The 12315-nt window shown below is 37.9% G+C and overlaps 1 protein-coding gene across 4 annotated transcripts in view; it reads left to right on the top strand.

The window, feature by feature from the left end:
• LOC139444190 (C-C chemokine receptor type 1-like) overlaps nucleotides 1–12315 on the top strand; it is a 152379-nt gene that overhangs the window by 92280 nt on the left and 47784 nt on the right. The window contains exon 1 of one of the 4 annotated variants that reach the window (XM_071227625.1): nucleotides 9827–9881. The exons of the other annotated variants lie outside the window; for them this stretch is intronic. The gene's annotated coding sequence lies outside the window, so the exon portion shown is untranslated. Of the gene's footprint in view, nucleotides 1–9826; nucleotides 9882–12315 lie in introns of those variants that run through there. 4 annotated transcript variants of the gene reach the window in all.

The following is a 12315-nucleotide window of genomic DNA, read 5'->3' as shown; positions in this document are numbered from 1 at the left end:
AACCATACCTTTATTTGGAGAGTTTTGAAAGACGTGTAAAGGATTGTGTAATGGGCCCTTGCTCACTTGCGACAAAACCTAAAGGCAGAGTCCTCTGTCCGATTTCGTCTATATAACATTTGTATATTTAATGCTGATCAGCTTTAATAATTTATATCTGATTGGTCCACTGGAATTCGAAGCTCTTGTAGTTGTGGATCAAAATCAAACAAGCAAAAGTATTTTTTTAAAATACATCATTTCAGATATACTGTCAAATGGTTTGGAAATTTAATTATGTGAGATAAAATGAGAGCAAATATCCTTGTGTGCATATTCCCTGTCCCATCGTCCAACAATATTGACTTTGTAGAGACATTACCATCGCATACCATCTCTGCGGCAAAATGTCATCTTCCAAATCTTTCCCCTTTCATTACTCAGTCAGCAGCAATTCTTAAAGATATTTACCGATTGACACGTGTCAAGCGAATGAACCTCAATAACTTCACAATCTTAACACATGCATTTTGAATTAAGTTTAAGAAACTTGCTATCTCTATCCAGTTGTTAGACAACCTTCTCCTTAAAAACAGAGGGCTTACATTGAAACCCTGAATTCCTCTATCTTGGTGGTTCAATATTGGACCAACTTATCTTGGCGACTCGACAATGGGAAAAATGAATCGTTCGTGCCTAGAATGAGAAATGCTTCAGAAGACGGAAATCTTATACCGTGTATACGCATGTGGAAGAAAAACATGACCTTTCTTATCCCGAAAAACCTCTTAAGTAACGTGATCGCGTTCAATGTGAGAGGATGAGTTAAATAAAGTCTCCTCAACACTCATCACAAGCAATAGACAGATTGATCCAAGATGATTGTGGTGAATGATTTAGCTCTAAAAACCGTTAGTGACTTACTGAGTGTCTATAGCGTCTATATATGGTTATTTCTAGCTCTCAGTCTTGCCAGGGGAATTCTAATCACCATACAGTCTATTGTATACAAACGGATCAGACGTCTCTCAAATAAATTGTAAGGCTTATTGGAACATAAGTTCATACTGTGTATGTTGTTGAGAGAATATAAGAACAATATGTTTACTGAACGGAGCAAATGTAGACATATTTGTACAGGGTTCGCGGGAAATATTTACACAGCAGTTGTGAGATTAATATTTTTGAAATATAAACCAACAAATTATTGGCGGGTTTGAAGACTTAGTATACACGTCACTGGTCATAATGATTGGTAAGAAATTGATGCATATATCCCCACAATGTCAGATAAATGTACACATGAGGCGCCTATACAAGACTCAAACGTTATGCAAACAATGTTTATCATAAATCAGCATTTTGTGTTTGTAACTAAATAGGCCGCCGAATGAAAAATAACCCAACAGTCGATCCTTTCCCATGAATTTCAAGGAGTTATCATATTTACACTATCTTCAACAATTCATTCCAAATCACATTTAAAGTCCTAAATCAATTTATGACATCCTTCACTCAAGCCTAGTTTAATAACTAAGATCTTACATTTGTTCCATTCAGTAAGTCAACTGGGTTTGTGTAGACATATGACCGCAGCTGGAGGAACAAGTGTTTTGCCTCTGTATTAAAGTTTACTGAGAAGAGATCGGGACACGCCCACGATTGGACGGTAACGAATTGAAAGGGTTTTAGAGGAGGCTCTCGTGAAGCTATAATATTGGAAACAGAAAGATTGATCTGAAGGAGAAATTCTGCCGTAGCGAAATGGCTATTATTGCCAATATTTACATAGCTGCAAGAACTAAAGCCAACACATCTTGATCTTCCCATTTCTGATGGTACGTCTTTATCTTGTAGCCATGGTTATCTGACCTTGTAGTTGTGATGGTTACCAACCTTTATAGTCGAGGTGTTTTCAGCATGACTAATACTGTACAATTTACATACACATGTAATATCTAAAGCTTCATGTGTGCATGGTGCTCTGAAAAATCACTTTATAGTTTTATCATATACGCTTTTGGAAAACTGAATATTTCATTGAAGGTAGTCACTAACCATTTGGGTGTGGAACATCACCCTCAACCGACATGTTTCTATGTAAAACGAATAAACGAGTCATTCCCCTAACATACGGTCTGACTTTGGAAAAGGATAACAAATAATATTGGTTCCTCGTTTTAAGTTGTGTTCTTCATGTATTTATGGTGCAAAAATGCTTTCGCTCATTCCTGGTATATGACGATGTGATGTGAAAATATAATAATAAAGTATGATAATAAAAGTAAATATAAGAGTCTCTCATATATACAATCATGTATATCTCCATAAGTCATGTCAACAATTATTAGTAGATTAAACTAAACATACTGTTTCTTCAGCGCTAATTTTTTTAATTTAAACCGAAACGTTATCAATATTCTACCATCAAATATGAAGACTTATGAAACCGCGTTAAATCTACAGGTAACCAAGCTCTACGTTGAAAAAACAGTATGTATATCTTCAAAGAGGAGTCGATGTGGAGACTGATGTTTTGAGTAGGTTGTCCGTTTGAATTTACGCTTGCTGCGGTACATATTAAACATACACCAATACACTTTACTTGCAGGAATAAGAACAAGTTGTAAAGCAAGTGATATTTTATCCAGAGTGGTATAAAGAGAGGATTAACTTGAAGAGATAAAAACGTGATAACAGATAGCCACAGCTCGTAAGAATTTGTAAGCTACTTCAAAGGCTGCTTATACACAGTGTTGGTATCTGAATACTACGGACCCACATTCATGGTGGAATAAACGATGGCACGATCTTCAAACATAAAATAACGGATAACCTGACTCAAAAGCTGAGAGGATTTTTTATAAACGTTTTTTTCCCTCACTTTGAAAAAGAAGACAAGCAACTTTTTACCTACAACATATTTTTTTAAAGACATCTATTGAATGATTTAAAAAAACAGAAGCAAAATTCCTCTTGTTCACCTAAGAAAATACCAGTTAAAGGATAGAAAAACTTCAAATGTGTAATTGAGTAGCATATCTCCAAGTGATGAAATGCAAATTTCCTAAAAAACATGGAAGCGATTCCGATAAAAAGGAAATAATTTTAATGTATTAATGATGAGGCCTAATTATTTTTCTTAGAGGCATGTGGTATAGTTATGATTTCCTTAATATCCAAAATTGTTTTTATTATGCTTTTACTTGTAAGTGAAATGTAATAATAAAACATAACCACATTTTATCAGAAATAGGTGAAAAACATGGTTCGTTAACATGATATTATACGAAAGGGTGCTCGATTAACTACCTGTTCCGGCATAAAAAGTAGACACCAACGGTTCATTTGCTGATGTACAAACGTGTTTAAATGTCTCTACTATAAAAAAGGGACCAATTACCTGAAGTGTCTTCACAGTGTTCGTGCTATCAACAATATGACTATTGGCATCCGAACAGCGAATATGATCGATGTTTCTTTGTATAAAAATATTTTGGCCTACGATTCATTATAAAAAATGTTGAATTACTATTGTATTTTAAAAGGATCTGAAAGGTTGTCAATTTCCTAAATCCATTACAGATATGTCATCTTGTCGGAAAAATGATCACAGTTTGAAGAGATAAACATTTTAAGATCACATTGGGTTTTTCATATGGAGAGATATTTTCCCATTATATTATTCCCTTATGTCGCCAGGGTTATTGATTTGAATCGCGAATTTCCAGTATTGCCTCAGGGTAATTATTAATCTTATTTCATTGTGACGGCGTGGACATGCACAGTGTTCGGATAATCGTCACTGCAGAAAACCCCCTGAGTTATAGCCCTTCAAAATAATCAGACACAGTAGACTTAAATTTAATTAACCAGCAAGGTGTAGATATGATTTTTTGTACATCACACTGAGCCACATGATTAGCGTTACATTTCAAGGCAATGGGTGTTCTTTTTGTTTATTAGCTTTCTTGAAATCCATAAATTGAAGCCATGACGTGTATAATACTGAACACAACATTTCTCATCTAATGTGAGGGCATGTCTCCGAGTCAGGCGTCCAATTACATCAAGCAATGGATGTCTTGTGGTAACATATCCCAAAATGCAGATATTATCATCTGACAAGTCTTTGATTTCAGCTTTTGTATTGTGAGAAACACAACGTTTCGGAGTATATGGGAACTCCTTCATCACCATGGTTACACCTGATGAAGGAGTAAGCATATACTTTGAAACGTTGTGTTCCTTATAATAAATAAGTTGACATCCATCAAGTCTCCTCCTTGTCATCTGACCTCTGGAATCTTATTAACACAGTCCCTGCATTTTCTGACGTTTCAATGGGCTCTTCATTTGTTTGAAAATGCACGAACATAAGTGGCATTGCCAACTTGACCTTATTTTATGTGATGCTTTGAAGGTGTATATGAATCATATCACTAGAGGCATGACGCCAAAGGTTTCCATGCCCTGTAGAATCAGATTTACATGTGTATGACCCAGAATATAAGCAATGTAGTTGTTAAGAAGGTAAATCGATAAGTTGCCTCAGTAGCCAGACTGAGAAAAAAACGATCATTTGATGTTTTTGATCATCTTTTTTGCAAACTGTGTTGAAGTTTGATGATTCTATTCGATCTCAGAGCAACTGAAGATTGAATTCTGCTCCTTTATTGTATAATCTTGGCATCATCCACTTATATAAGTTTCAACTTGGTAATGTCGGTACCTGTGACATTCATTCTGATTTCCCTTTCGTGACAATGCAAAGTAGTAATAAACCTTTACAATTACATGTACATTTCTTTTGTCTTTAACTTGGATACTCCTTAGTAATATTCGGCACGTTTTGTTCAACGGGCGATACTCAGACGTTAAATACTTCACAATAAAATTGTCTTTCTGCACACGACGCCTGTATCATAACTACCGGTCAGTATTTGCCGAAACACCAGTGACGCTAAAAACACGATGATGTTAGTCTCGTCCTGAGAATAAGCAGTACATGGGAAGAGCGATAAACGACTACTTTTAACCTCATGAACACGAAGGCGACTGACCTCAAAACAGACCCAAAGAACACGTCAATGAAACCGTCAAAGACATGATGCACATTATAGTAATAATTATAGATTCCAGTATCTGCAAACAGTAAGGTTTGCATGGAAGTCGTATATACTAGTGCTACTGATCTTGCAGAACATGCTCAACCTTCTGTTAAATACTTAGCCTCTTTCCTGTTTACGAATGTTTATACTGGTATTCTTCTTCGTTGTATCACAAGGTGAACAAGGTGAACATGGCCGTGCCAGCAATTATGTCTTTAAAGGGCACTTCAAGATATGTGTCATTTGTTTCCCTAAGTGCACTAGCTGTATTTTTAAATAAAATATTACCATTGGTGTGATGATGATGTGGCTACCAAGACCTTCCAATGCACCAGAACCACTTCAAGGATCGGTTCAAATGGATACGGAAACTGTACGGAACACGATAGGAACCTATTTTGCAGGAGAGGTGCACGCTGTGGAGGACCATTTGTTCACCAGGGTGGGGGCATTATAGAGGCGGAACGGCAGCGCTGCATTGCTCAAGTTTTGAGGACGAAGGTTTTACCATCTTCTGCCAGACATCCAATTATTCAATTTCATCATGATTATGTTCGACCGATAGGATGACTCAGTCTTCATCAACAATGCATCGTCACAATTCCGCGCATTGTCCAGACGTGAACCCCATAAAGTATTTCTTGGATGAAATGTAAAAACGCTTGTATGTTGTTAGTGCCAGGCCTGGAATAGCGACATCGAACTTGCCTTAGCCCAGATAGGTATAGACATATTACTAGGAACACCATAAACCGTCTTTTGAATTCCTATTCACAAACGACGAGTCGCAGTTTTGAACTCTCATGGCGGAGTCCGTCGATATTGACTCCCCTACACTTGCCTCAGGACTGCATAACACCAAACTGTCATAATTATCTTGAACCTTCCTGTTGACTTAATGTCTCACAACATTGTTTTGTGAATTGATGAAATGTGGATATTTTATGTCAAAACATTTGGAGGTTATCGAAACAAGGTGATTCAAAATACTGTCTCGTTTCTTTTGTCCTTTAGTCAATATTCAGTAGATATTCCGCACGATGGAGTAAGAAAAGTCACGCTAGTCTTACCGTTTTGAACGTTTAGCATTTAACAGTTTAGCATTTATACGTACGTATAGCCGTTAAATGCTAAACGCTAAACGTAAACTGTTTAATATTGGAGGGCAGCCTAGCATTGAGAAATCAGCACGGCGTCAGGAAGAAAGATTTAATGAAAGCGTTATCTGTGTCAGGTACCAGGTACAGGACCCGTACTGAAACACACACACACACACACACACACGCACGCACGCACGCACAAAACAAAACAAAACAAAACAAAACAAACCAGCATCAAAGGAAGTGAGTGGATGCAGTTCAAAGAACTGTGTTGTCGTTGTTCATGGGAATACGCCCAGTTTACACTTTTCCGTTTTTTTCAGGGAATATTTACAGGCGACTGTCAAACAGGCAATGGCAAGACTGAGGCCCACGTGATCTACATACATAAATCGGAAGAGCTTAATCTTTGTTGGGGTTAGTCACCAGTTCAGTTTACAACGACCAGTGGACATGTAATTTCGGGACTGAATTTATTCATATGGCGTAATTGAAACTCTCAGCCTCATCACATCATTATTCGGGTCCTGTTTTCAACCGATGAAAAAATCCTCACACGTACTTTACATCAAAATTTCACTTTTCAGCTTTAAACACAAAACAATCCCAAATTCAATCAACTATCGTTGGTAGTGGATGCCAAATGGCGATTGGAAGTATTCCCCAGATGGCACCAACAGTGTTGAGATTAAAGTGATCGCGATGGAAGGGAAGGATTTAACATCCGTCTAACGTACCATAGAGTCTCTTGATGTATAGAACTACAGTTACAGACCAAGCACAACATGTTCCGTTTGACATCAGTTAGAGTGAGTGAGCCAGTTGGTTTTGACGCCGCTTTGGACAATATTTGAGTTGTATCACGGCGTCTAACCTTGATGCTGTGGAAAAGCCCAAAGTGATGCAAGTCTTAGACGTTTGCCACTTTGGTGAAACCCAAGAGCACAACATTAGTTGGAAACCAGCTATGTGCTGTCATAAAATCTTCTAAGAGGATTTGCCAGTTTATTGATGATAGCCATATAATTACATCACTGATAGAGCGAGATGTGTATGCTTCTTAATGGTGAGGGCATTGACTTGGTATTGAATTATTGCAATAAATCTGTGATATCTATGGATCTACTTTTATGGTGAAGCACCACGTGAACTCACCTCAGTCTCAATGCCTATTGCTGACTGCTAAGCTGCTCTCGTCCACAAGCCTATGTTATCAGATGCCCTATGAGGACGGCAGTCTGTCACCCCAGGCCCCTATTAGTACATATGTGTTGACGCGACATATACGGACATATTGCATTTCCTGAAATGGTTTCACTTAAAAAGAGAACTTCATCGAAGATATAGTTAATAGAATATATCGATATTTGATGCAACCATTACATAATTTGACAATAAATGTTTATTATTGAGACAAAAATAATATATGCGACTTCAGAAAAAATAAGTTAAATACATAGAGAAATTGATAATTGTGCAATCTCCATGTTGAGGACAGCGTATGTGTTTGCACTTAGTCTACTTGTGACGTTCAATATTGGAGAAATATTAATTTATTTATTTGATTTGACTTTCTTTAATTTTATCTTAACATTCAATTCCCAATAGAGATTATTCGATGGTGTTATCAAGTTTTATTAATGCATTTACAATTAAGTTTGTTAATATGTGCGAACCTTTCCGATATATGTTTATGATGTAAATGTATATGACACTGATTAAATACCACTTTAAAACATGAAAATGATCATGAACAAGTAAAAACATCAGAAGGAACCAATTTATGTTCGTTGAGTCAGCCTGTTTTTTCTGAAACCAAAATACCTTGTACTTAAGAAATGCACTCGAGTTGAGAAGGATAGATCAACATAAACAATCATAGTGCAGCAGGGTGTGGACATGCTTTCAGTTGTTGGGCATTAAACGCACGACTTAATCAGTCAATACATATATGTAGTGAGTACGAGTGTTGGGTGTACGACGAGTGATTAGCAGCTTGATAACTAGACAGTCTACTTATACCTGCTGCTGCAACAAAGTATAGCTGACCGAGGAAAAGGAGATCTGCATCGCCCCCAAAATGCGGGTGTATTCAGGTCGGGGTCTATCAATATACCAATCGGCCACAAACCTTTACATTGAGTGTAATTATCGACGTGTTATCGATTGATTGCCGACACAATTGTTCCTGATTGTCGCACTGTAATGGTTGCCCTATGCTTGGAGGCTGTGTTCCTGTTAATAGATTTCTGTCCTTCGTGACAGACAGGCAATGAATACAGACACATTAACAGACAGAGACTCATAATAGAAGGATATTTGATTTCTGCCGTTGCCTTTACCTCTACTACGAGTACGGATACTATATATTGACATGCTTGATTCCCTTTACGTTTTGGATGGTTTGAAAGGGAAGCTATTTATTAACATTTACATGAATTAACCGGTGCACGCTTTGGTGGGACGTTAGTTCCATGGGTAATACATGTTAATGCTCATTCAGGGCAAACACAATATCCTGTTCCTCTGCGTGTTGTATTGGAGCTAGATAACAGCATATAAGATCTTCCATGTGACGTTTGTATTCCAGAGCACTAGCATGCCAAACTGATTTGTAAACAATGCTGCAAGATACAACAATGTTATGGGTAATGGTGAAATTGGATCATTATGTATTATGACTTAAATCTAATCTGAAAGACGAACATAGTACATTTACTTGGACCTTTGACAATTTAATATAACTGTTGTGCTGCTTTGATTTAATTTATAACATTGTAAGACATTCTATCAAACAGATTGTGAAATTGGCCTATTGATAGAACAATATGTAATATTTCTACTATCGGAATATCAATGTTTCCGAATATCACGAAGACGTGAAAGCCGTTCTGGAAACAGTACAACCTGGATTAGACAGGCCTCTCAACATAACTTACTATTGTGACTAAACCTGTCCTGCATTAGGGAAGGGCACTCATATCTAAACATCATAATTTTTATGTCATATGTTACGTCTTTCAATGCCTGGTGTGTAGTAAAATATACTGAACTTGTTACGTTGGTTAGGTTATATCCAGGCAACGCCGGGGCCCAGTCGTTTCAGGAACCTGTGTTCTGTAGACATGCCTGAAATTAATGACTGAGGGTTCGTATCCCGGCTCGCCCTGATAATATTTCTAGGTTTGTCTACATCAGTGTTCGAGGGTTCCACCAAAGGTTTAAACGCCTGAGACCTTTATCACAACAGACCCTCCTCCCACATATATGAACTGAAGTAAGGCCTCCATCAGCGTTAAACCAAACCAACCTACTCCTTTTGTCATACTTTATTGAGAAACGATTTGTCGTGGGCGATATAGTTGGGTTTAACGTCGCTGAAAACATTATTTCGGTGAATTACGGCGTGTGGGCTGAATGTGGGAGGGAAGGCCGACGTGGTGCAGTTCCTGGGCGTTATCACTTTGGTAAAGCTGATTGAATAAATATTCAAGAAATTATTCCTTCGCTGTGTAAAATGTGCAGACATGGCAACATGTATCGTGGTCTTCCCAATGAATATAAATTCCCATTGGAAGGACTGATACAAATAACTATGTTCAATACCGACAGTAGCGGTAAGGCCTTCTTCAACATCAGGATACACTGGCCCGTTGATTAGTTAACTCACTTGGCAAACAAGTGTAACGAGGTACGTAATCTTATTATATCATGCCTTCCCTGGAACCATCTAGCCCTGGAAGCCATGCTGTGTTTTTAAAGCTGCATTTAAATGAATTTTGTTCGTACAGACCATTTTGTCTTTTTGCTCCTTGAGGAGGTTAAATTTACATTTTTTCTTATCGTGACATCCCCTTTTTTAACTTTTGTTTGTTGTGAAGATACAGCTCCTTTCCGAAATTTGTAATACGTTTGCAATCCCAAACGTTTGAAAGTACTTGAAAATGTTTGTGGAATGTGGTTTTAGTGTAAAGGGTAGCACTTCTGTCTGATGTAATAGTGGTTATTTGATGTTTGAAAAAGATGACAGCTGGGGTTTGACAGGAGACAGTGTATTTCTATTGGCATAGTGTGCAGGAAGACAGTTCAGACGATAGTCTGCCAGATGTGTATTAACGAGACGAGACAGTCGGGCACTGACATTCCCAAAGGTAACGAAGTCAGACTGTGGGTACACCAGACATTAGAAACTGTGTCTTTTGTTGTTTGAGAAGGAAGTCTTTTGTCGCCAGTATTCGGACAGGTATATTTGTAATGTGACATTTGACGGAGAGAATTTCGAAATTTCGCATCAGTGTCCAAAATGATGTAGTTGCAATTCCATATTTTGACTTGTAACTTATATTCCAGTTTTTTTTTCAAGCGAACAGCTGCAGTTGACTTGCCTTTGCATGTGTTTGTGATTGTTGGATATGGTCGGAATCGTACAATCGACTAAGCCTTTAGTAGAGATTTCTTCTTCTTCTTAATATTATTGTGGAAATGTTTTTTTGTTGAATCATCCACACATCTCACTTTAGATTATGATCAGTGAAACTTCAATAGATATGCAAAAGACACACTCATGTTTACAGACAGGAAAGTTGTTTACTCCATGTGCTATGGACCATCGACTTTGTAACGAAAGGTTGGCCGCTTATATTTTATGGAAAAAAGTACAATATGATTAATCTATGCCACTACACATATTGGTTCTCCGGGTTCTCTAGTTGTTTTGAATCAATCACGTCGGCCTGCACATTGATGAGATGCAACTGAGAGGAATCAAGACGACTCATTTACTGCTTGAATCATGCGTTATTCATATAAATCCACTTTTGACAATGCCCTCCGACATTCAGGACTCCCAGGAGACGGGCAGCATGGTGTCTACCACGGAATGTGTCTGACAACTCTACAGAGGAGTTCTAATTACTCTCTCGGCGTATGTGATAATTAATCTGCCTTCTATGGTTTGTCCGTGGTTAAACTAAACTAGATTGAGCATACCGTAACGTGTGACATAGTGTTTCCCACATTAGCAATGCATTAAAGGCAATGAACCTATTTAATTTGGTCGAAAAGATCATTAAGCGATACACCACACATGCTTTTTAACTCTCATGTTCATTCTGCTGCTTTTTATTCAGAATTCAATTGTTTTTACGATGCTGACAGCAAGCACTACACGGGTATATCCATGTATTCACTTTGATAATTGAACAAGCACGAAAGCCTGTAACGCCAAAATGTTTTTTATAGAGAAAGGAACATACGCCAGCATTGTTGAGATTTCCCCAGGTTCCCTCAGGTGTTGCTCATGCCAACAAACCAGTGTAGAATTGAAAGTGAAATAGGTCACTATAACTCAGGCAGCACTAAACAATGAACTTACAATAGTGTACAGTATTCCTCCGAGGAAGAACTCATGATGAAACATAGACTGGAGAAAGGCGCCTTATATTTTTGTAAATGGAATTGCAACGACCTCATTGAAATCAGTTTGGACGAGAATACACTGCAAACCAAATCCCACGGATTATTTATCAGAATAGCCAAGGGAAGATGAATCTCTCTAAGTCCGTTTCTAATGATTAAGGGGTCCCTTATGATGCATGGCTGGCCAATATCCCGTTTGGAGGACATGCTCCCTAAATCTCTCCCATTAACTCGTAAATGTGTTCGTTAACCAGGAGCTGAATAGTTCTCTTGTGGGAACAACGCTAACGTTTCTGTAACGTTCACACGCCATAGAAACTTAAGTCTCACACCGACAGCTCTTCAGGACATGACGTATTGGCTGTATTAAACTTAATGTATCGTACGTGCAGAAGCACTGGGAACTTTGATATTACTTGTATTTGTTTAGGAAATATTGATAAATGCTGCTCATGTGAATCTGACTGGCTATTCATCACAGAGCGTTCCTTGGAGGGACGGGGCTGCAGACACGAAGGTCAAAAGCCATTGGGAGCAAGGAAGTCATCGTGTTGTCTCCAGAAACAGAATGATCCTGTCCATTCCGTATGCTGTATTCCACCTCATTGATTCGGGATGACACTCTTACAAGATATAAGTGATATTGCATGTGGCCTTCGTTGAGAACATTCCCTTTTCTTGAATAAGAATCAGATTGCCTTTCAAAG

Source organism: Haliotis cracherodii, unplaced genomic scaffold (assembly GCF_022045235.1).
Source record: "Haliotis cracherodii isolate W230 unplaced genomic scaffold, xgHalCrac1.p SCAF_1, whole genome shotgun sequence".
Taxonomy (NCBI): domain Eukaryota; kingdom Metazoa; phylum Mollusca; class Gastropoda; order Lepetellida; family Haliotidae; genus Haliotis; species Haliotis cracherodii.
The sequence above is the reverse complement of the archived record's forward strand: the minus strand, read 5'-3'. Positions and strand labels throughout refer to the sequence as shown.